This window comes from Excalfactoria chinensis, chromosome 2, assembly GCF_039878825.1.
Source record: "Excalfactoria chinensis isolate bCotChi1 chromosome 2, bCotChi1.hap2, whole genome shotgun sequence".
NCBI classification, from domain to species: Eukaryota; Metazoa; Chordata; class Aves; order Galliformes; family Phasianidae; genus Excalfactoria; species Excalfactoria chinensis.
The window spans coordinates 50,284,684-50,309,580 of NC_092826.1; the positions used below are offsets into that span (position 1 = coordinate 50,284,684).

General features: G+C 42.7%; 1 protein-coding gene across 2 annotated transcripts in view; it reads left to right on the plus strand.

Moving 5' to 3' along the window:
• Positions 1–307: 307 nt before the first annotated feature.
• LDLRAD4 (low density lipoprotein receptor class A domain containing 4) overlaps positions 308–24,897 on the plus strand; it is a 279,273-nt gene continuing 254,683 nt past the window's right edge. For both annotated transcript variants that reach the window (XM_072327578.1, XM_072327576.1), the window contains exon 1: positions 308–454. The gene's annotated coding sequence lies outside the window, so the exon portion shown is untranslated. The remainder of the gene's footprint in view (positions 455–24,897) is intronic.

The following is a 24,897-nucleotide window of genomic DNA, read 5'->3' on the forward strand; positions in this document are numbered from 1 at the left end:
CTCCCCCTGACAGGCAGAGGCGGAAGGGGCACCGCGGACACGGAGGGCCGCAGTGGGGGTGGCCGGCGCCGCGCACATCCGCCCGGCAGGGGGCGCCGTGAGCCGCGTCGCGGGGAGGGGAAGGCAGGGAGAGAAGGAGGGAGAGAAGGAGGGAGCGCGGCCGCCCCTCCCCCGCTTCCTCCTCCTCCCCGCCCGCCTCCCTCCCTTCTCCCTCCTCCTCCGCGCCGGCGGCCCCGCGCTCGGCCGCCAGAGCCAGACTCGCCGCAGACAGGCGGCAGCCAGCGGAGCGGGCAGGGCGGGGGGGGGTGGAGGAGGAGGAGGCGGCGGCGACGACGGCGGCGGCGGCGGCGGGGCTGGGATGAGTTGGAGGCAGCCGCGGCCGCAGCCTGCGCGCAGGGAGGGAGGCGGCGCGGCGCCCCGCGGGAGGCCAGCCCCGAGCGGGGGCCGGGGGGAGGTGAGTGCGGGCGGAAAGTGCCGGGAGGCCCCGGGGTCGGGAGCGGGGAGGCGGCGAGCGGCTCCGTCAGCTCCGTCGCTGTCTGCCGCCTGCCTGTCGGGGCTGCCCCCAGGTGTTCGGTGCCGCTGACAGGTAGCGGGGCGACGCGGGGCTCCGGCGGCGGCTGTGCGGCTGGGGACGGGCGGGGAGCGGCCAGGTGCCGGCGGACAACTTTTACGGGGAGGGAAGCGGGCGGGCGGCGGCCGGGAGCGCTCCGGTGACCCGCGTGTCATCGCGCCGATATTCGGGTTCGGTTAAAGTTTATCGGCAGGAACGTAGTTCTGACATCCGCCTCCATCCTTCGCGTGTGGTGCGCGCATCCCAGAGGTGTGCGTTCCCCAGGGAGCGGGCTGAGGGCTGTGCCGCTGTGCGGGGCTCCGGGCTCTCGGGAGAAAAGACAGGAAATGGGCAAAATGAAAAATAACTTATTATTATTATTATTATTTTGGTCTGGAGGGGTATCACGTTAACGCTTGGGTGGTGAAGGCTGCGGTGGGATTTGGTTCTTGCGGAGGCTCTGAGCCTGCTGTGGTTGCTTTGGTGGCCGTGCGGGAGGACAGCGGTCTGGTGAGCGGCTTCATGTGCTGCTGGAAATAGTGCTCGGTGCTGTAGGAGCCTGCGGGTTTGAAAGCAGGTACCTTCCTGTCAGGAAGGAAATCTCAGAGCTCATCTGTTCTGGCACACGCAAACTTTTGCATCAAACGTAGCGCATGGTGTGAAGAGTGAAGCATCCGTGAGGGCCCCAAAAAGGAGAGGTTCTGCAGCGAGGAGGGCTCGGATGAGGTAAGGATGCAGACGCTGCATGAGAACAGCAATGTGCCCTTCTGCAAAGCGCCTTTGGCTTTCCAGCTTTCAGCCCTGGGTGCTGCTGGGGCACGGAGCTGCTGCCCTGCCCTCCGGCTTGGTTGCTGGGGTGAGGGCTCAGAGAAATGCACTCCTTGCAACAATCCAAAATTGTTTAAGTAACGTCTGCGTGCCGTTGAGTGGAGATGAATAACTGCGTGTGGTGCACACGTGTCTGCTTCCACTAATGAGAATATAATAATATCACGGCTTCGTGGCTGTAAAGCAAAGGGGAAGGCCTGCTGAAAGAGCAGCGTGCCGGTGGGAAGAAGTCCTCTCGCATCCATGTTCATGACCTCTACCTTGAGGTAGCAATGGTGCTCCGAGCGAATGCGCTGGTGTTCTGGCACCAGGCATTTGGTTAGCGTGATCCATGGGGTGAGCAGAGCCAGGAGAGTTTGGGTTGGAATGCATCAAATACACGTAGTTACATATGGAAAGGAAAATGCTTCTTTTCAAATATCCTGTATTTTATATCAGTGTATTTAATTCTGATTCTTTGATATGTGGAGAGCACTGAAGCACACGCGTAAGATGTATTGGTATTCATCAGCAAGTTAAGCTGTCTGGGCAGGCCGAAATGATGATAAATGTGTAACATAGGATGGGTTAACAACGTGAGACCAGATATTTCAAAGTGGTGGTTTGTGTTAATTGAAACATTATGGGCACTGGGCAGCTCTGGCTGGTGGAGCTGGAGCTCAGCCCTCAGTGCAAGTTGCAGAAATAGGAAGAAAAAGGGGATTCAAGACTGAGGCATGTGAGGACTGAGTTTAGCAAGATGCAGACTTGCCGACCAGTAGCCAAACCAAACAGTTCGGAACTAACCTGCCCCATGATGGGCTTCAAGTAGATAAATTGCTGTTTTCTCCACATAGAACCCTCAAGCTGAGACCTGTGAAGTTAAGTTGCTTTTAGTTCTCCATTAACTGGAGGTACCAGGCCTTGTTTCTTTTTTTGGAGGGAGAGACTTTTCCATTTCATTTTCTTGTCCAAAATCTAGTTTTCTTTTTCCCAGTTGCCCCACAGCACCTTCTGTAGTGGCTGCTGCCCTGCTGGCAAGAACGGATCTCGCGTTGAACTTCTGATCAGCCTTGGAGAAGTTACCTTTCTGCCCGTAGTTCCGAATAGCTTAAAGCAGCTCCTTGCAGATGAATTGCTGGAGAGGGAATACAGATAACTTCGAGGAGTTTGGAGATGAATTTCTTTGCAGATTGGTTCTGTGGTAACCGTGAAATTCTTCAATGGCACCAAGCTAGTATCAGCTGCTCGGCACAGGCTCCGATGCCAGAACAGTGGTGCATCGGTTGCTGGGAATCCAACCCCGTAGTGAAATGATTCATACGTGCACATTTTCTTTTCTCAGTTGACAGCTATTTTTAAGGATAGCCGTCTTGCCTAGAAGGTTGATGTCTAAGCAAAGGCAGCCCAGATAGCTAAAAATTTCTTTCCCACCAAACATCGTCTTATTTTTGCCAGACTTCTAATATGTACGCTAAAACATTTAAACTGAACCGATTTTAATTGATTCCTTGTTACCTCTCTGGCGCTAATTAGCCGTTATAAAGGGATCGTGATATTTTGGAGCTGCCGTCAGGAAACCAGCCCATTTCTGCACAAATCAAAATGACGGGTTGAAAGTAAATGTCAGTTTAAAATAATTTCTTTGTAAGAATGGGTAGCAGCGCCTCAGTGATAGCGAAGTACTCGATTAGCTGAATAACAACTTGAAGTGAATGGGGTTCTCTAGGTGCAGAAGGCTGCAGGAACAGTCTCGGAACAAAGTAATGACACGTTTGTCGGTGTCCTTCAACTTTTCCTATGTGCTGCGTAAGCAGAACGTTCCGGTGAAGGAAAGCTGTTGACCTTTTGTTTTGAACCTTCTATTTGAAAGAAAAATGTAAGTTATTTATTTTAGAGAGGAGTTTTGTGTGCTTACTTCTGAGGCTGGCGGTTGAGTGATAGCAAGCGTGAGGAGACTGCAGCGGCAAGGAAGCCTGCAGGTTGGTGAGAGCGATGCCTGCACCGCAGTGTTTTCTGTTCTCCGTGCTGACAAAACGTCTCTGTATTCATCATCTATATTTATTTAATGCGTGCGTTTCAGTAACATATGCCTTGATTTAGCATATTTGGAAGATGCTAAATGTAGGTGCATTGTGCTAAGTGCTTTTTCTTACTGAAAGCAACGGAGATTTGCGAGTACCCACGTTGCCATTCATTATTGCTCAGCATAATAGTAGGTAAATTCAATCTTCCTGATTAAGATTATTTTGGTCACAAGAGACAATAGAATGAAAATGAATCATTTTCTTGATGTTATGCTGGGTCTGTGCTGCTCATATCTGCCTTCTTTTCCCTAAATTCCTATTACAGACAGCACTCTGACCTTTTAAACGATCTTGCTCTCCGTCAAACTCTTCTTTTAGATAGGAGACAGAAATTAGGAAGAACGTAAATGCAATTTCTCTTCTTACTGCCAGTGGAGAGCTTTCCTGGCTTTGAATGAAGCATTCTTTGTGCCAAATGGTTGACTTTTCCTGAATAAAATCTCTTTAGGGCATGCAGACAGTCCTCTGGTTAATATATTGGCATTCCCAGAACCCACTAAAACTTAGGCAGCTTGCCAGACACCACTTAATGAGGATGCCAAGTGTCTGGCACGAATCTGCATGAAAACCAGTGAAGGAGTTGGGGGTGGAAGTGCATGCAGTGGGGAGAGGGCTGGGAAGGCAGCACATCCACACCCCCCGTTATTTTTAATGTCTGCCTTTCACAGATAAACTGATTGGAAATCTTCTCTTCTGCATTTTGGGAACTTGCTGCGCACAAGAGTTTGGATGTTACACCTTTGGGGCAGCCATGCGGTCTTGGGAAATGGTTTTATTGTGGAAGTGGTTTATGGGTGAGGGGATTTAGTTCTTCTGCCCCATGCGACTGCTGAGGTCTTACTGCGTGTTAAGCAGAAGTGCATGGACTTTCTGATATGGTGGTTGGATAACACTTAAAAGAAAGGGGGAAAAAGGTTCATGCTGAGGCATTTTTCCATTAGAGTGACAGCAGAAACATGATATATATTTTGCATTGAGTCCATTGCTTAGTCCTGAAGGTTGAAACTGATAAAGCAAAGTTGTTATATTCCAAACTGAATGTTACATGGGACGTTTAAAACATCAACATTTTCAGCATCTTTTCAAGGCTTTAGTCTCTCTCTTGCTGAGCAAAAGAGCGGTAGCACTGTGTAGTCATTTTGTGAGTAGATAGGTGTCTGTATAGGTCATTTACAGTAGATAGGTTAATAGGCCTAATTGAAGTTTTATATCTAAAATCGTTATGTTAACTCTTAACAGAAGGGTTTTTGTTTGTTTTTGCTTGTAATTGAATTCAGAAACGTGACTGCTTGTTACTTGCTTTTCAGTAAGGTTTCAGCTGTGCAATTTTGGAAAACTATTTATCTTAGGAGGAATTCTGTGCACTGGAATAATAACGTGTAGCAGGGTTTGCTTTTGGGTAGGACTAAATTATAACTTACTGTTTGGTTTCACTAAGGTGAGGTGATAAATCAGAGTATTAAACTTTGGAATTCAGTGCCAGCACCGGTGGAAAAGGGGCTATTTCATGGAGTATTTTGGGTGGAAATCTTTCAGTAAAGTGTTAAAAGGTTTTATCTGTGTCAGCACTGGATGCTAGCTACAAGACAGGAGAAATGAGTGGGCATTGTTGCTAACGTGTTTAGGATTAGTGTGAAAAGGCTGGGTGGTATCTCCTAGAAAAGTCCCCAGTGCTCAAATGCTGCACGGGAGAACGGGATGCTCTGGGGATGCGTTCTCATTGTGTGTGCATCTCTAAGCGCTGTTGTTTCTTCTTCCATGCTAAGCATCCTGGTACCCTTTTCCTTAAAAACAGAAGCTGGCAATGATTCTGCTTCTCAAAACTTACCATATTGGCTTTGCTGTTGCCTGTAAAAGAGAAGTTTGGAGATTTTCGTTGTATTCAGTGTATCGTTCTGTTCACGTATTCTGAAGTTGTCTGTGAAAGATGTAATGACTTGGAGGAGAGAAGTGCTCTTATGAATAATTGTCTGATAAACATCTCGAGGTTTGAATGATTCTGCCGTGATCTTTGACCACTGAATGTATTTTACTAATGATTTTAGACAGTAGGATAAAATTCTATTAGAACGCGTGGTAGCGCTTAATAGAGTCACGTCTGAACTCTCTTTGACATGAGAGAAGGCTGGAAAATTGTCTACTGCGTAAATCCTGTTTTTACTCAGGATTCAAGAGTTGACTCACCTGCTTATTAGTATCCAGCATTTGCCAGGGATTATGAGAAGGAGAAATGTATCATTCTTTTTTAGTTACCTTTTAACGTGTGTACTTGAGCCCGTTGGTTTGTCACACCTGTATCTATTCTCTGTTTCATAGAGGGAGAGGAAGGGGCAGTCTGTGACTGAGATATGAAGCCGTTTCTTTAATGAATCTCTTCTTCCATTTTTGTGAAGTTTTTACTGTGTGTTAATTAAGAGCGTTCCGTTATTACTTTGGGCTTGTAAACACCTTTAAACATTTCATTAGGTCTTAATGACTCCTGAAGCAATAATTAATATAACCTTCTTAGTTCTCTTGTCTAGTAGGAATGTATCTGTATTCAGTTTTGGGCCGCTTGCTACAAGAAGGGCGCTGAGGCTCTGCAGCATGTTCAGAGAAGAACAGCTGAGCTCTTGAAGGATCTGGAGCACAAATCTTGTGGGGAGTGGCTGATGGAACTGGAGTGTCTGGAGAAGAGAGGCTCAGGGAAGACCTTATTGCTCTCTACAGCTCCCTGAGGAGAATGTAGTGAGCGGGGGGTTAGCCTGTTCTCCCATGTGTAACTAGCAACTTGTTGAGCCAGGGAAGGTTCAGGTTGGATGTTAGTTTTGTCTTTGAGGGTGTTCAGGAAACATGTGGATGTGATACTGAGGGACATGGGTTAGTGGGCACGGTGGTGATGGGCTGATTGTTGGACTAGGTGGTCTTAGTGGTCTCTTCCAACCATAATGATTCTGTGATATGTAATCGCCTGCATGTAGAATTGTTACACCAAACGATAGAGTGTTGCTTTGTTTTCTGATATTGGTTAGCCAGCAGTTGTTGTGTCAAGTGACGTTAAGAAGGTATTTTGACCTGTATTATACAAAATTTCAACTGGATGTCTGCTGTGGTTTACTTGGGATATTCCTAAGGCAGAAGTGAGTTCCCTGGCTTCTGACCTATAGGTCCGAGCTAGGAACACAGTAGGAGATGTGAGAGAGAAGATGAAGTAATGAACACTTAAAAATAACCTAATTTAATCTCCATAGCTGTTGAACCGGCACCTTCTGTGAATTACCTAATAGGCTTATGTTCTTCTTCTGTAATTTCACCTTAATGGATGACTGGTTTGTTTTTTTTTTAGGTTTTGCCTAACTAGTGTTAAGCAAAATGAAACTGAACATTTGTAAAGAAAGTATGTGCAGATAAGATACAGCACTCCTTAATTAAAGATAATGGTTATATAAAAGCTAGAGTTGAGCTGACTAATGGCCTTCGCCGGCCAGTGCGGTTGATGTGTAGATATTCTGTTTTACAAAAGGTTTGCATTAACTGTAACTCCTCACCAAACCTGCGTGGGTAGCGGAAAAGGAGAGAGTTGTGCAAATGCTTCCAAAAGTGGTGTTTTCTTTACTGGTGACTCTTTTGCGTTCTTCTTATTGTTTTAATAACCTTCCTATCAAGTTTCTAGGAACAGCACATTTTAGATTGACTTCTTGAAAATGCTCAATTTTCACATTAAACGTCTTAAATTGTGAGTTGTCTTTATTTAGTCAGGAAGCTTAAGGTGATCCATCTCTCCAATCAAAACAGCTTGCAGTCTGTTGAATGCAGGTACAGTTTGGCACTGACTTCCATGTAGATTGTAATAATAATAATAGTATTTTTTTCAAAAAGCTGCCATCTGTTGATGAGCAGAAATACTGCCAGTGTTTGTCAAATGTGTGCTTTATCTGACCTGTTCTACTTAGCACCTTATGGCAAAGCTTTCTCATCAAAGCGATCTACAGATATCTTTGTTCTTATAATGCCTTATTAGATTGATAACGATGATGCTATCACTTTTTAATGTAGGCATTAATGCACTGAGGATTAAGGAGATAAAAATCTCTTTAGCTGCAAGACGAAGTTACCTGCAATAGGTGTAGAGATTAGCTTTCTAACTCACAGCTGTAGGTGAAAAGCACTTTTGTTCTACTGATCTTTACTGCCTTTTGATGACAACAACTGGCACAGCGCAACGTTTCCACAGTAGAAAGCTAGAAATAATATCTTTTTTGTGGGTGATGGCTTGGCAAGTAGGTAAATTTCAAGAAAGAGATGCAGTGCTGGTGTTTACGAGTGCTGGTAAGGCATAGAAATGAAGTAAGAAGCATTTAGTTTATATACATATATGTGTATATATATATATTTGGAATAACCTAAAACTCACTAACCACGAGGAATAAGGAGAAATAGAAAAAGATGGCTTCTATGGGCTGCAGAGGAGGAGTCAGATGCCCATGGTATCCCGAAAGTGTCATTTGAGATGATGAGTTCTCTCTTAAGTTGGAGATGCAACCAGCAGCTGACTTTGACTTTTCCCATTCCCTGTTTTCCTCTGGGTATTGTTAGAGGTTGGAGATAAGAGCCTTTAATCATGTCTACATGGAGACACCAGAGGAAATAACTTGAAGTGTCAAGTCGAGATGTATATATATATGTTAAACTTGTCTGTGAATGCTGCGTTGAATATAGAGCAGCCCCTTATATCTCTAGCTTGAATCAATCAAAGGTCATTTTACATCTGAATGAGAACATCACTGAGAACGCAATTTGAATTACAGTGATCTGAAACCATCTGTGTATAAACGAGAGCCTCTTGACTTAGATGTTTACTTTACCTTAACTTCAACATTTTATCATGTACTTGATTTATCTTGACTTTTGTCAGTGTTGCTTATTACTGATCAGTTTTCATGATGCCACTATGAAGTGGCATCTCAGCTGGAGCTAATTGCGGGCTGCCAAGTGATCGTAATTTAGTCAGAAATGGCAGTTCACTGAGCTTGAGATGATTCACTGCAAATATTTTAGATTTGACAGACTTTCACTCAAACCAAAACAAGGTATGGCCTCTCTTTGATTCCCAGTGACCTGTGCTTTGGATGAAGGCCTGATGTTTTCAGGGTCCTTGATGTGGAGCAGAACTGTTCCAAGGATCCTACTTTTGTGAGCGGGGACACTGCCTTTCCAGAAACAGGGGGTTTATTTGCATAGTCTGTGTGAGAAGTCTATTGCAGAGACTTCTCTCTGCAAGAAACCTTGTGGGACCACCTCAGATTTGGGTCCTGCAGTGATCCTTTGTATTTGCATATTGAAACTGGCAGCCCTCCAAGCAGTAAAGCTAAGAAAAAAATAAATTCCTACTCAGCAGCTGGTAGGAAATGCTGAGAGATTGAGTTCCTTTTGCTTTGAAACAAATTAATAACGTTGAAAAACATCTCGCAGCGCAGGAACTGGCTGGTTCTAGGCTGAGCTGTGTTTCACTCTGCCTTTGGGGACGTCGATTAATATCTGTCTTGCCACTTCTTTTTAATCTGCAGCTCACCTGAGGAAGTTCCTCGGGAGTACCAAATCCTTTGTTGTCTTAAGGCTTTCATTTGCTTTCTGTCATATTAGCCCTGACTATGGAGGGTTGGAAGTTGCCCTTTGCTATGCCTTTGCATAAAGCAAAAAACATCTTGGAGTTCTAATAGTCTGAAGAGTTAAAAGGAACTGTGAATCATTCTGGGAAGAAGACAGTTCTGTTCTTTACTCTGTTTCTGTCCAGCTGAGCTTGTCTCCCAGAGGGACCGTTGTATTACAGGAGAAGAGGAACTGCCCAACTGAAGTAGATGCCAGCGCAGTGTGTATGTAGCTGAAAATTCTTTTTTTGCTTGCTTCCTATTTATTGTTAGCTACCATTACAAAATTAAGACTCCCTGATGTTCCTGTTGAGGTCTGTGATGCGATGGTAGCTGAAATTATATTCTTTCTCTTTGGGTTTCTATTCAGTAACTTTCTATTCAGTAAGTTGATTCAAGGATCGTTTTGTTCCTCATAAAAAAGCAAACAAACAGACAGAACTTTCTGAACTTACTGTCCAACTTGAAGTTAAAATCTCACTGAAAGCTGGTTCTTAGGTGAATGAAAACTTGAGACCATAGAATCATAGAATGGCTTGGGTTGGAAGGGACCCCAAGGGTCATCAAGCTCCAAACCCTCTGCTGCAGGCAGGGCTGCACACCTTTGCATTTCATACTAGACCAGGCTGCCCAGGGCTCCATTCAAACTGGCTTTGAGCAACTTCTACCATGATGGTATTGTTGAAGATGATGAAAACACAGGAGTCTCTTCAATAAGTGCAGAGACAAATGAGTTGTGATATCTTATTTGGCGCATGTTTAATTGACACATCTAAGTTGTTTGCACACTTGATAAGATTAAGGCTGCTGTAGCAGAGGCAGATTTCTGTAGAATAAGTTTCTCAGACTTAGGAAAATGCCCAGTTCTGAACATATTCCCTGTCGCAATGAGTTGATTTGTTTTTAAAAATTGAAGCTATTTGGTTTTGAAATTTTTGTCGTGGTGTTGTAACAGTCTCAACAATCCATCTTTCGTGGGTTAGATGGTATAGCAGGTAATAGAGGCAAGAGAAAATACGTAAGATATCTGAATGAAGAATTCTGATTTTTGGGTGAATGATAAGAGTTATCTTACTGGATGCACAGGATGGTCTGTTCTTTCACAGTGTAAAAATGGTAAAAGGATATCTTTTTTTTCCCCCCTGCTTCTGACTATGGTAAGTAAAATACGCCTTTTTCCTCTCGTGTACTTGTGATGTTCTCAGGTGTTCCTGACACCTTCCCAAAAAGCGGATGCCATTCCAGGGGTTCTCTTGTTTCCCAGATCCCTTTGCTAGTTTCCCTGGTGCTCCTATAGCTGAAGACTTCTTTCTCCCTCTCTTGTACTTCAGGATACAGACGCTTCAGGGAAGTCACGCAGCTGTAATGTCTAAATGGCTTCCTTTTCTTTGCTTTCCCCTTCCACCCCAACCAAGAAATTCCATATGGAAGTTCTTTGGTATCTGTAACAGCTGAACAGCAGATAAGTTTTTGCAGCCTCAGAGCTGTAATAGCTGTAAATATCCATAGTTACGGTATGCATTCATGTTATGGATCTTCTGGTCCTTACAGTTTCTCAGTACTCTTGGTGTTGCATTTCCCCTATTTGCTGTTCCTGGTTGAAAGTAGTTTCTTCCAATGACAAAAAAAAAAAAAAAAAAAAAAAAAGTAAAATTAAGAAAAAAAAAGGATTCTGTCATAAACTTTATTTTTAGGAGGTCTGAATATTTCAGAGTGCTGTGTTGTGATTCAAAAACTGTGCTCCCTTCTTTCATCTCTAGGGTTTATAATAAGGTGTCAGCAATGATCTAGTCCATCTGGGAGCTTGCATCAATACTTGGGAGAGCCATATGTGTCTGCCTCAAACAAGGCTATAGAAAAGTGTTCCACTAGCAACCAAGATGTCATCCATCTGCTAGACAATCCTGTAGCTAGTTAGCTTAATGACGTATTTATTTGACTAGATGTTTCTGCGTAGCAGACTCCAGCTTTCCTCCCTGTTCAGATTAATATCAGAACTTCCCTGCTCTGGAGAAAAAAATAAATAAATAAATGAATCCTGCCCATTCTGGAGAACATCAGGAAGTTTGTGGCTGGCTGGATCTGCTGCGTTTATCTCCAGGGTGAGCATGCTGTGCGGGCAGCCCATGCGGCGCAGGTGTCTGGTGGCAGGGAGCAGCCGGCCAGACGCAGGACCTGGGTGACCTCAGATGTACATAGAAATCCAATCATGCTGCTCTGCTTTAGGGTATTATTTTAGCACGCGGGCTGCCTGAGGATTGCCTGCTGTGGCACTGAGAGCCCGAGTTGTCATAGTAAATGCTGTGCACGGAGACATAAAATAAGCCAGGTGATTGCTTCTCTTCGTTGCTTTCCCAGAAATATTTATCCCAAGACTAAGGAGTTCCTAGTCTTCAATATATGCGTATTTATATTCTTGGGTGGACCTAAAGACAGAGTAGCAGGAGCATGGTGGCAGCGTGCTGAGGGAAGCAAAGCCCTGTAGACTTCAGATACTGCTCATTCTTGCTGTGGTAAAATAGAGCATGTTGGGGCAGACTGGCATTGATTTTTTTTTCCAGCCGCTCTATCTACTGTTTATTTTTAGTCCAAAGAGGCTAAGTCACTGTTGCAAATTCTAGGCTGATCTGATTTCTAATCTGTCTGTGACTCAGAGTGGAGTTGAGAAGGGGACAGAACAACAGGGAAAATGAAGGAGCGCTTTATGTTCATGGCAGTTGCATTAATTGCTGTTGAGGTAATTTGGTGAATTTAACCTGAGAAACGGACGTGTGTATTTGGATGAACAGCTGTGCGGTTGGGTTCGTCTGTAAATCTTTTTTCCTGTCTCACATGCAGAGTTATTAATCTCAGGAGAGCCTTAGAGACCATCCCAACCTTTTTTTTCCCTGAATAAAGGTATTTCTATGTTTGTAGTGGAAGCAGTAATATCTGCTGATTTCGGTAATGTTTACCTGATAGTATTTCCATAAAAAGCAGTGGACGTTGATGAAAATGAACTTGGTGAACTTCAGTGAACAACCAGTGGCCTATGCGGGTTCTACATAAGGCTGAGAAATAGGCCCAAAGTAAGGTGCAGAAGCAAATTTCTTTCTTTGCTCTGTGCTAGAAACCTCTCTGCTTACAGGTGTAAAATGTTTCTTGTGAGCAGCCTTAAGCTGAATAAGGAGATTGTAAGTGAAATTGGGGAACCTTCGTGGAGTGCAGAGTCATCCTGGCACAGCGTAGATTGGAGGTGTGAACTGTACTTACCCCTGCTTCATCTTCTGATGATGCAAAGAGAGTTGAGGAGCAATTCAGACTGGAAGGGACATTCTGGGATTCATCTTGTCTGCCCTGCAGTAGAAGGAGTAAGGCTTTGTTGTAGTGGAAGAAAATGGAGAATATGAAGGAAGGCAATCTTATTTCTGAACATTCCATGTGCCCAAAAAGAGCTAAGTTCACATGAAGTCAAGTTGCAAGTAGAAAGGAGTTACTGACCTGTGGAGCTGCTGCATGTAGCTAAAGTTGTCAGCACTGTTCTGTGTCCTTGAGATGTTTTCAAAGTGTTGTCTGTGTAATACGTCACAAATATGTGGTTTACTTTCCAAGAAGGAAACCACAGGCAACACTTCACTGATAGAAATGCATGCATTTATACTTGTATTAGATCCTTCCTTTCACCTCAGTGCTACTATTAGTTGTTCCAAAATCACCATCAAACAACCTTTTTTGCATTAAAAAAGAAAAACAACAGCATGGATTATATTGTTTTAATTACCTCGCAGAGGTAACTGATGGGTCAGTATAACACTGATGAAGTTTTTGGTAAGGAAGGGATTTTACGTCTTGCTGAAAAGATTCCACATCAAAGCTTGATTGCTTTATAGCAGAATGAGAAAATCCCATTTCTGTTTTTCAACCAAAGTTACATTTCCATCAGATCAGTTCTTGTCTGTAGTTTTGTACGATTCCGTGCAAAATAAAAGGGAAAAAAATCATGTCAGAATGTTATGAGAAGTTTTAAAATTTCTACCTCATGAAATGCCTATTTCAGTTTTTATTTCACTGTTAGTGTCTTTCAAAAGGATACGTTACAAGAAGTATTTCTGCTTTGATTCATTAGATTTTCTGTTGGAAAAGAGATATGTGTGCCCCGGTGGTGCAGCGGTAGAATTGCTGCTTGCAACACCAGAGGGCCCGGGTTCGAATCCCCCCTGTGGCGCAAGTGGTAGAAGTGCCGCTCTGCTACACAGAGGGCTCGAATCCCGGGAGTTGGACTCGATGATCTCTAAGGTCCCTTCCAACTCGCACAATACTATGATACTATGATGATGATGATGATGATATACAGGAGTGTTACTGACAAGAAATTCAAGCTTCTTTGGGAGCTTTGCCTTGTACTTTATTTTTTAAAGTTCTTCTAGTTTCTTTGCATTTCATTGCAAATCTGCACCTTTTTTGGAAAGTTTGTTAAAACTGTTGTTTTAATTGCTTGCTTCATTCTTTGCATTTGTTTCACAGGGTAAGAGTACATTATACAGCGTAGGAGATGCATCTTCGTGGTTGTACTTTGCTGTTGAATGACTTCTCTGACTTTAGATTAATATTGCTAGAAATTATTTCTTATGTATACAGATGCTGTATAAGATGCCTGCTATATTTGTATTTTCTCATATCTTCTGCTGATTCCCCCCTTTTCATTTCCCTTCTGCTAATTCCAAGTAGGTGGGAGCTTTCTGCAGATGGAACAGGACTTAAGCAGAAATCTGGTCATTTTGAACCAGCCCTGTAATTCTCTTCACTTTGAATTAAGGCTAATAAGAAGCCAAACAAGGTTCTGGTTCTGAAGGGTGGCTGTGTAATGTCTTCTTCCCCATTAGCCAAGTGCTTCCGTTCTTCCAGCTCTTCGTGTGTTGATGAATATCTGATTTTTCCTGTCATTAAATGTTCCTGTCCAGTTATGCAGAAGTGCTGTGTTATGAAAGAAGATTACATGCTTGACTTCTGCTCAGGTAATCAGCATAATATTTGACTGTCTTATCCAATTAAGTTTATATATACCAAGACAGTTTGTAATGCCGACTGACCAAAAAAGTCCCAAGCCTGACAGGGTAGAGTACATCTTTGTGGAGTAATTTCTAGAATGCTGATGCTTGGCTCTCTCAGTAGTAAGTTTTAAGGTATTGTGGGTTTGGACACTAAGGATGGCGGGGGGAAAAAACAGAAGTGACAAATTGGAAGGTCCTAAACATTGTTGTTGAGTGTTTGATGCTAGTTTGTGTTACAATCTTTATGCTACTAAAGTTAAAAGAAAAAGATAAAAGCTCAGAAAGTGAAGAAGGTTGTCTTTGCCTTTCGCCTTGAAAGTTTCTTCTGTGAGCTTTCACGTGTGATAGGCTCAAGTGCTGTATGAGCCAGCAGGGTTTATTTTCCAACAATGCTCAATGGGCTAGAGCTTGAATGCATAATTGTGGATGGAGACTGTCTAATAGAGGAACAGCCTGTAGTGCGTTATCACATCAAAGTCTGAACCATGAGAAATGCTAGATGGTAAAAAAAATTCACTCTGTTTTCAATTACTTGCTACTTAGGTCTGAAAGCAATTAGCTACCTTTGTAATTTCTCTTCAGCTGTCTGATTGCTGACAAAGCATGATTTTTATTTATTTATTTTTTTTTTTTTTTTGGTTCAGCATTTTTTCATATCAAAGTAAATTAGGTGCTACAGGGCATGTTTGTTTTGTGGACGTCACTTTTACAGTCAAAACCTTAAGCTGCTGGATAAACAAGTCGTTGTAATTAGGTATGTCTGTTTTCAGCCAAACTATGCCAGAATGTAAAACCATCAGATTAATTAGATTTTGATTAAAGTGGCATGAGTATCATTGTGCAATCTCCTCTGTGCTATTTCTGTGCCTACCTTATTAAGACGGTATTCCCTTTGTAGTGTCAAATGGTCCTGCAAAGAGATGAGTAGGAGGTATTTTTTTGCATTGTTTTTTTAATTAAGAATGATTATTGAGGGAAACAGCTAAGTACAAGATGATACGTATCTGAAAGTGTTGTTTTGTCTGCTAACGTTTAAAGGAATGGGCTAAGGATGCTATCTGTGTTTTTCATCTTCATTTTAGATGGACTGTGAAAGCTTAGTAGTGCAAATAACAAGACCCCATGTAGTAACCCTGTGTAGTGCAAGACCCCACGAGTTACTGCATAAAACAGGCCAGAGTGATGTGGGATAGTATAAAAAAAACATGCCACCCAAACCAACCAAATATATGTATAACACATGTAGATTTGTTACTTAGCTTAACAAATGTCTTGTTTAGCCTAGAACCTTTAAAATGAAGCTAGCCTGCAGAAAACTTCAAGTTTAAGTTTGTGAATTTTTGGGATCTGCTATGAACTAAAGCAAGGCTCGAGGTCTTCCCAATGCAACTGCTGGAGTATGTTATAAAGGCTTGTAATAATTGCACAATTCTTTCTTTTCTGTGAGTCCTTTTCTTTCCTCCACATGAGTGGCTGTTAGATTGCTGCCATCTCAAACGTTTAAGGAAGGAACAAGACACCATCCCTGTGTTATTTTACACGCTCTTGTTCCTTACACTGCTTGGTGTAAAGGACTGCCTGCCATCTGGAACCTCTAAGACAACTTCTGGACCTTTACTGTTAGTTTAATTTTCCACTCTCTGCTGATTAGTCTGTTTCTCCATTTATTTCCCTAAACCTTGGGAATCATACCTTCATAAGGTTTTTCTAGGTGCTGGGTCCAAATTTGGCTTTGTGAGTATTCAAGAAACCTTCTTGAGTGGGTTTCTTGTGGCCTCTGCCCGGGATGGAGATGTTGCACTGTCTTCTTAGTGCAAGAAAGCTGCCAAGGCAACGGAAAAGTGGCATGCTTTATCACCCCTTTGCACCAGCTTAGCTCTGTTTTGTTAAAAGCTACAAAGTGAGACATGCCTGAATTTTAAGTGGGCAGTACTGCTTAATTCCCTGTTTGGTCCCATCGTTTGAATTCCGTATTTAATAAAAACTCCATGTTACCATAAGAGAGGATACATAGCAGTGTGTTTTCCCTGGTTGGTATGTTATTAGGTGTATTTTTTTATTTTTTATTTTTTATTCTTATTTTTTTCATTTTAATTTTTAAAAACACGATTTTCTTCCCTCCTCAGTTCTCAACCAGATGATTGAGCTTAAATTAAATACTTCCTTGTGTATGATTTTCAAGGAAGCAAATGTACTGATCCCAACTGTGCAGGAGGCCCGTGATGATGCTAGGGGCTGGCTGTGCTCACTGGCAAGAGTGCTGATGGCTCTAAGGACAGATTTCCCTGTTATGTCAAAGTCTATGTTGGTAAATGAAAATGTGGGACTGTTCTAAGCTGAAACTCTTCTGTTCATGTCTGTGAGGGAAATAAAATGTGTTCGCATTTTAGGTTATTGCATATTGTATCTACAAATGTAGATCCTCTTGATATGGGGAAAGTTTGTATTGAAAACATCAGAATTTGCTCTCAATAATGCTTCAGTAATGTTCACGCTGGTATTTGGTGTATGAGGGTAGGCAAGAAGGAAATACCTTCAAGGTAAATACTGTGTAGAAGGTAGATGTGTAGTCCTCTGACTGTAGCTGGAAAAAGAAACAGTAGTGTTCATTGAATGACCTGGGTTGAAGAGGACCACAATGATTATCTAGTTTAAACCCTCCTGCTATGTGCAGGGTTGCCAACGAAGATCTCATTTTCTCATGTTTTATGCCAGATATAAAAATGATGGTTAACTTACTGACTTTCAGAAGGAGGGGTTCTTCTAAAACTAGAACTAGAAAGACATTAATTCAGTGCGACAGTACTGCTGGTTGCTCATGCTTAGGCATCAGTATGTTTTGAGTATCTAAGAACTTTGTTTCATTGCAGTGTATTAATAACTGTGCTATGTCAACTGTTGAAATGTTTATTTTTCATGGGATACTTGCAATATATTACGATGATATTGAAAGAGGCAGTGATATCTGAGGGGGAAATAAAGATTCTTTAGTAATGTAAAATGATAATAGAAATCCAGTAAGCAACTATAGCCTTCCTTCATGATGGGTTGAAAGGTAAGTATGGAAACTTGAAAGAAAAGAAGCATATCTTAGTAGTTTATCAGTGGCACTGTTTAATGCAAACTAAATGATTCATTTGCGTGTTATAGGAGCTACTATGCCACATGTTGTAAGTAACCTTTGAGGAAAGGATAAAATATAGCACTTAAAGCTTCTCTTTTTTTAAATCTGGGAGGTGAGAGCATGATGGCTTGGCTGAGCTGAGCAGTTCTAACGTAGGGCTGCAGGAAACAATACCCTCATGTCTCTGGAAATATAAATCCGACAAAAATGCCTGTTACTCAAAAGAACTGCTTCCAATTCACCAGTCACCTTACCCACATATCCCTCAGAATGACATACTGAGGGGGTTATTCCATCGATGTGCTTTTCTTTTCCTCCCTCCTCTTCTTTTCTTCTCCACTTCTTTGCGTTGTTGCCAGTGAGCTATTCTGGTGTTCTGCAGACTGCGTTAACAAGCTAATATTGATACTTTCAGGTAGCTTATTCCCATCTGTTCTTGCGAGAAAATAAATGTTCTGACTAAATGTTGTAAGTATTCATAAGGCATTTCTTCAGAGAGGAAGGACTGTATCTTTGGTGTTTGGGGGTACAGTTGTGTTTTTCACGTGGATCTTTAAAATAAAGTGACTGACAATAACCAAATCCTTTTGAGTAGTTTGTGCACAGTTACCCCTGAGTATACTTCCTTCAGTCCTTTTCAGGTCTATATTGAACGAATACCTGTGGGTTGGGAAAAATGCTTTGAGTAGTCGTTTTGCTGTTGTTTCAGCCTATGGCTCTCGTACACCCAAATATTACTGCAGCAGCTGCTTTGGAAAGAGCAGGTTTCATGGTTACTTTTCAAGATGTTTATTGTTTAGTCTTTTTGCATGAAACAATTACCCAGGAGTCTGGGACTTTACAGAGGGTATCTGTGTTACTTAATTGTAGTGGTCTACATCTTTGTTATTGTTTCATTCTTTTTAGATACAAAATACTTAGTTTGAAAGAAACATACCAAGTGAGAGAAATGAGATGTGATCCTAAGGTACTTGGTTTTACAAAAACTAAACTGGCTGTTGGCAGACTCTCCCACTGGTGCCTTGCAGACAGATAACAAGCTAACGAATTATAGATTCTGGGTGTGTCTCCTGTTGCATTTTGTTTATTGCTGTCATGCATACATCTCATAATCAAAAAAACAATCTTTGTTGTTTGTTGTTGTACAGTGAGTTTTTCTCACTGTACCAGGCTTGGCCTGATTTCTAGAAGCGTGTTCATTTTCCCCCCGTTGATGCTGCAGTGGGATGCGGTCAGTACGTAACAACTGCCATGTTACTCTGATTTCCATTTCCTGGTAACTTGACTTTGCTGCACTGTGATGGTTCTGTTTTGTTTTTATTTTTCTTCTCCACCATGTCCCAAAATATTCTGATACCTGAACTGTTTGTTTTTTCTGTATTGAAGCATGCATGTTCATCAGCTACATTGTGTGCTTCATGCTCCGCTTTGGGGTGGTTGTTGTTGCAAGACTCTGCACAGGAGCCATGTAGTGCCATTGAACTTGCGTAAGGTGGGCTGCACCTTGAATCCTTCAGTTTCTACTGGGTGGATATGATCTATTACAGATATCCAGTCTCCTTGTCTGTCTGATTGACGTTGCTGATGACAGCCTGACCTGATCCCAAGGAGATGCTCTTGTTTTCTGGCTGCAAGGCCAATCTGATGAACTTTTGGTATTGACTTTAAGCAAAATGTCACGGTATTTTGTGGAAGTGGAAACTGTTGTCTTGACAACTAAAGTCCAGCTAATAGTAGATAACTAAAGAAACGACAAGGCCAAATATATTGTAATTCTTACAAAACTCAAACTTCCTTTTGAGTTTGAGAGCTCATTTCAAGACAAATGCATTTGTGTTTTGGATCTGTAGCATAAAGAAGTCAAAGATGAGATGACATACTGGTTTTATTGTGGAGTAGTTCATCTGTTTGCTTTAGATACTGTTTTTCTCTGGCAAAATGTCTTTCCTGTGCTAGTTTTCTGCAGAGTTGACTGTTTATATTCAGTAGTGGTTCTTCCTTACATTTAAACAAGTTAGCATTTCAAATGTGCATTGAAATTTGGGAATTGTTGTGTCAGTCCAACATACTGTTTGTATTTCAGATGAGCTCTGGCTTTCGCTTTAGGTTTGTGGTAACTTGTATCCTCCATTAAAGGTTTCATCGTTTCCTTTTTCCTCCTTCATTTACCCTTAACCATTTTAAAGTTACTTTTCGAATGTTATTTGTGGTTGGGCAATAGAGTAGAAGCAATGGCATGTAATGTGACAGTTGGAAATACTGGTAAAAGCTGTTTTTTTTCTTCATCTGTTCACTTTTACTGTTTTCTTTTTCCAGTGGGTCCATTCTAATTCTTAATAAAATGCAAATCTAATGACGAAAAGCTAATCTTGTGTGTGGTGAGCAGGACTAGGGAAGTCATCCTGCCCCTGTACTCAGCACTGGTGAGGCCTTGCCTTGAGTACTGTGTTCAGTTTTGGGCACCTCAGTACAAAAAGGACATGGAGGTACTGGAGCAGGTCCAGAGAAGGGCAACAAGGCTTGTGAAGGGCTTGGAAAATAAGCCCTATGAGTAGAGGGTGAAGAAGCTGGGGCTGTTTAGTCTGGGGAAAAGGATGCTGAGGGGAGATCTTATTGCTCTCTTCCAATACCTTCCAATACCAGGGAGAGCAGGGTTGGTCTCTTCTCACTGGTGATAGGTGACAGGATGAGGGGAAATGGCCTCAAGTTGTGCCAGGTTAAGTTTAGGTTGGATATCAGGAAAAACTTCTTTACAGAAAGGGTTGTGAAGCACTGGAATAGGCTCCCCAGGGAGGTGGTTGAGTCACCATCCCTGGATGTGTTTAAAAACCATTTGGATGTGGTGCTCAGGGACGTGATTTAGCAGAGGGTTGTTAGAGTTAGGGCAGTATGGCTAGGTTGTGATTGGACTTGATGATCTTGAAGTTCTTTTCCAACCTGAGCAATTCTGTGATTATGATTCTATGATTCTTCATTAGCTTTCATTTTGGTGGGCAGTAACCAATGCTTAGGTACTATAACAATATAAATAATACACAGACTTACCTGTAATACAGTATATCTTGTTAATGTCTTGTCCCCCTGCCCTCCCAGTGCTTCTTCCCAAAGCAGGAACGTGGGTTATGATACTCATTTCTGAAGAGAAATGATAGTCTGAGCTCAGCACTAAGTTACTTTTTGGGATATATGGTACTTTATAGGGGGAAGTATATATAATTTTTGTCAGAATACACTTAGAAACATTGTGTTTGTTTATGGCATGACATGAATGGAACATTCTGATTTATCTCCAGAACATTTCTGGAGTAGAGAAAAAGACAGCAAGGATATGGTCTGTGGTGAGGGCCTCCGTGGGTCTGTATTTTGGAGTGGGAGTTGGTGTAAATGTGTTTGGACGAGCTCACGTGTTGCGGTTCCATCTGTGGTTTTGAGAGAGATTTAGCAGTGGGGACTTTTTTGTTTTTTTTCTTTACGAGTATCTGACAAAGGAAGAATATTATATATAAAGTCATTTAAGCTTGTAACATTACCACTCTGCTGGAGCTGTGAAAAATCAGCTCTCAGGTCCCTTTATTTAGCGAGCTCTGTAATTTGGGAATGCATCATTCCTGTGTCTCACAACCATGAAGATGGCTGGGTTGCGTTCTGACTCTGTGCCTTGCCTGTCCCCTACCAGAAGTACCCTCTGCCGCCTGTCCCCTCTTGTTTCTGTTCCCTTTGCAGGAACCCCTTTGAGTGCCTGCTCTGCCTTGGGTGCAGCCTGGTGAAGCATGGAGAGGGGAGTGCTGAGGTTGGAAGGGAAGATTCTTCTGTACAATTGCTGCTGTTGGAAGAAATAGCCCAAAAACACATCAATCCGAATAATGATTGCAGATCATTTTACATGAAATTACTGAGACTGGAGGTGCTAGACAGAATGTTAGGTCCTCTTTCCCCTGTTTGAATTCATGACAGGAAGCTATCTGTTTTCCTCACCGTTTCAGAAATGTCTTAAATTTGGTGATGTTATAAAGGAGAAAAACAAAACTCAGGACTCTTAAGTTGGAGGTAAGCCACTTAGAGTTTGAGTTGCCATCCTTTTCCTTCTGAAGGATAACCTTAATGCTATATATCTCCCTCTTCCCTTGCTCATTTTACAGGTGGAGCTCTGTTCTGCTGCTGCCTGCTTCAGGCATTGACTGCTTGAGAATCAGTCTTGGGAAATCCTTCTGGCAGGGGATCCCCCTGTGTTCAGGTTTAACCAGAAGGAACCAGCTTATGCTTGCGTTTCTTTCAACAGCTGTAGAAGTGGACATTCATCAGAAGTTAGAGGATCTGCCTCTGCCTCACACAGAACTTTCTTTAATTTCTGTATGTAATGATATACTGTGCTGTAGGCGAAGACTTTGCCACCCTGCTATTATCATGCCATTATAGCATTACAGAAGTGTTTCAGGTGAAACAGATTAGTTGAAGTATTTCTGGTCATGAAGGTAGAGAAGGCTGCTGTCAGTGTTGTCTCAGTGGGAAGACCTAGGTCTCTCTTTGAGGGAAGACTTGATGGTTGGCAGCTGACCGTAGCTGGAGCTGGGCCAGTACAGCTGTTTGTGCTGCTGCGCTTCAAACCAGCGTGCTGAAGTCGTGTGGATTTAGACCAGTACTGCAAGTGGAAGTAAGGAGTTACTGTTCATGCAGATCGTTGCAGCCATGTGAACAAGTTTTGCATGCACAGGATGGATGGCAGTCCATGGGCTCTGCTGCTGAAGTCTGTCTTTCATCTAGCAGGAGCACAGTGCTGTGTTTTTACTCTAAAACATCTTGTTTAAGAAAACAAACTGTGTTTAAATGATGGTTTCTTGACAGATTGAATCTCAGTGTCAGCACTTTGGGAGCACAGATGTGTGTGCTCTGTGATCTTGGTCTCCCCAGATGTACATGAGCACACAAGTGTCGTTTGTTTGGGGAAAATGCCTCTTCAGGGGTCCTGAGTCCTGTCTGCATTCGAAAAGCTGCAGGAGGTGGCAGTAGGAATTTATAAGAAAAATAACAAGAAAAAATACCTACTTAGAAACAAGGAGTCTCTATAAATGACCCAGTGTGGAACCGGTATTAGGAAAGTGGCTGTTTAACATGCCAGCAAGGTAGTGGCTGGATTCAGGATGGAAGGTTATCATGGGCAATGCGAAGAATAACTGGAAAGATAACTTTGCCTTTGGATGGCGTTTTTGTTTATAGCTGACTTAAAAAGCAATGAAAAATCAACCCCTGAGTTAATACGTAGTGCTGGTCATTGACTTTGGTGTGAGGGGAAGGCTTCCATGCATTAACTTGGTATGTGTCAGATGAGGAACGCTGTTTCTGTGTCTCTTCCTCCTGCAGAATTGCCAGCATTGTGCTGTAGGCTTTTGCAGGAGGACTGATCATTGTCAGTGGAGCCAGACCTGCAGAATCCAGAAATTCCTGGCGTTCTGTTGTTTAATAGAGGAAGTGGATAGGCTAGTAAAATTATTTCACTTCAAGCCATCATGCTAAATATAGAAATACACGTTGTTTATTAGTTAGGCCAAGAAATTAAAGAGAAAAAAAAGTTGTTGTAAAGTTAGCCAGTAACCTGTGTGATCACTCCCAATAAATAACAACAACATATGCTACCACAGAAAAGTGGAAATGGATCTGGAATGGCTGGTTAAAACAGACTTCTGTCCATCTGTCATGCAGGCTAATAAGTAATTTCTCTTTGTTCTTGAGTGTAATAAGGGTGGCCCCATCAAAATGTCAATAAATACTGTGAGGAATGTAGAGGACCCATGTGGTTTTGGGTGGATCAGAGCCAGTGGCGTGTCTCCATCTTCTGTGTTTGTAAAAGAGTGAGAGGCTATGCTGAAGTACAAGCAGAGAATGTTCTGAAACGGCTCTTTCCAGCTTTTGAGGAGTTTCATGTAAAAGCTGAGGCTTTTTGATGCAGGTACAGTGCAGAGAGGAGCTGAACGTCCCTGTGTTGAGCTGACTGGCTTAGATTGGGAAGCGCCGCCTGCCCAGCCTCCAGCTCATGTTTGCAGCAGCAGCAGTCACCAATGCAAAGGTGACTTTCAGATTTGTTCAGCTCAACCTTTTTGTCTTTAATTATATTTAGCTAGGTGCTGGTTACTTCACATTTAATTTTCCAATGCTAATAAAGCACTCTTAATTTCAAATACTAAACTCGTGTTTGCTGTAATGCAGCCTGTGTTAATTCCGTAGCTGTCTGATATCTAATCTTTACTTCCATTTAAAAGTTTACTTGGTCTCATATGCGCTGCTTTTTTATTCTGCTGCCTTCCCCTAGTTTTTTATTTGGAAATGTCTGGAGCACCGGGGTTCTTGTTCACACGCTGCTTGCTGTGATGAGCTGCGCAAGACAACATCTGCGGAGCACAGACAGAGCGCCTGAAAGAATGCGGGGTGTGTCTGTCTCCCTGCTTATCTTGGCTCGTTTCTTTTCCCTGAGCTCCTCTCGAGGTCTGTCCTCCTACTGCCAGTCTGCAGCCTGTGCTAGCAATGCAGTGAAACTGGAGTCAGTATGAAGTGTTCCGTCGCTGGGTGAGAGTTAGCCTGGTTCATGCTGCAGCTGGTGAAGTATTAAGTGAGGTGGTAACGTCTGGAAAGCGAGTGCGGAACTGCTGTGTATAGGAAAGGAGGAGCAATTGGAATAGTATGTGGAGCAGAATAGGGAATGTCTGAGAGCATACTTAATGGCCTGAGGTGTGTGTGGGAGAAACTGTTTGATAAGCCATAAGCAGAACACAGGAGTGCTAAATTATGAATAAAAGAAGTGCGGGTACCAGTAAGAAATACCCAGAACTGAGGCGTTATTATCATTGCTTTTAATTCTTCTCATTTTGCATGGCAGGTAACTTGGATTTGGGTTAGAGCTGAGTTTGACCTATAGTTTCTTCATTCACAACCAGCCCAAACTTGAAAGCCCTTACCTTACATTTTGACGTCTTGTTCACAAACGCGTGAAGGTTTGGTGCTCCTGTCTTTCAGCCACGTGGTGCTGGGATGGGTATCAGACACCCCTCATACTTTGCTGGAGCATTTAATTCCTATGCAACGAAATGGAAGTCTTGAACAGGAAAATAGGATACTCAGTAGTCAGAACTATTTGTCTGAGGTGACCAATAAAAAAACCCCCAGCAGCTGGAAAGGAGCATTTCCTTGTCATCTGACAAACATGTAGTGCCAGTACAGGAATCCTGATGAGAAGGAACACACAGAGGGCATCTTCTTCAGTGGTGAGTGTCCTTGGTGGGCTGCCCTTGCTGTCCTCATCTTGTGGCTTTTTTCCCCTAAGATTGAGTGATTTGGGCCGTTAGTGCAAACATGGTGGGTTAATATTCTCCGAGGCCGAAAATGGATGGCTGTAGTGGGAGAGCAGTCAGTGCAAACATGGTGGGTTAATATTCTCCGAGGCCGAAAATGGATGGCTGTAGTGGGAGAGCAGTCGTCTCTCCCCTGTGTCACACTGCTCACAGGCTAATCCTTCTCTTGCCAGTCTGTGATGTAACTTAATTAATTTTAGTGGAATTACTCCTGATGCATAATTAAGCGAGAAGGAAATTGAACTGGACAATGTGAGAAGCTTCCTGTGTTGTTGCTTATCATGAAGAGAAACGGAGGACTCTGTGTTTCATTAGTGCCAGGCTTTCACCTT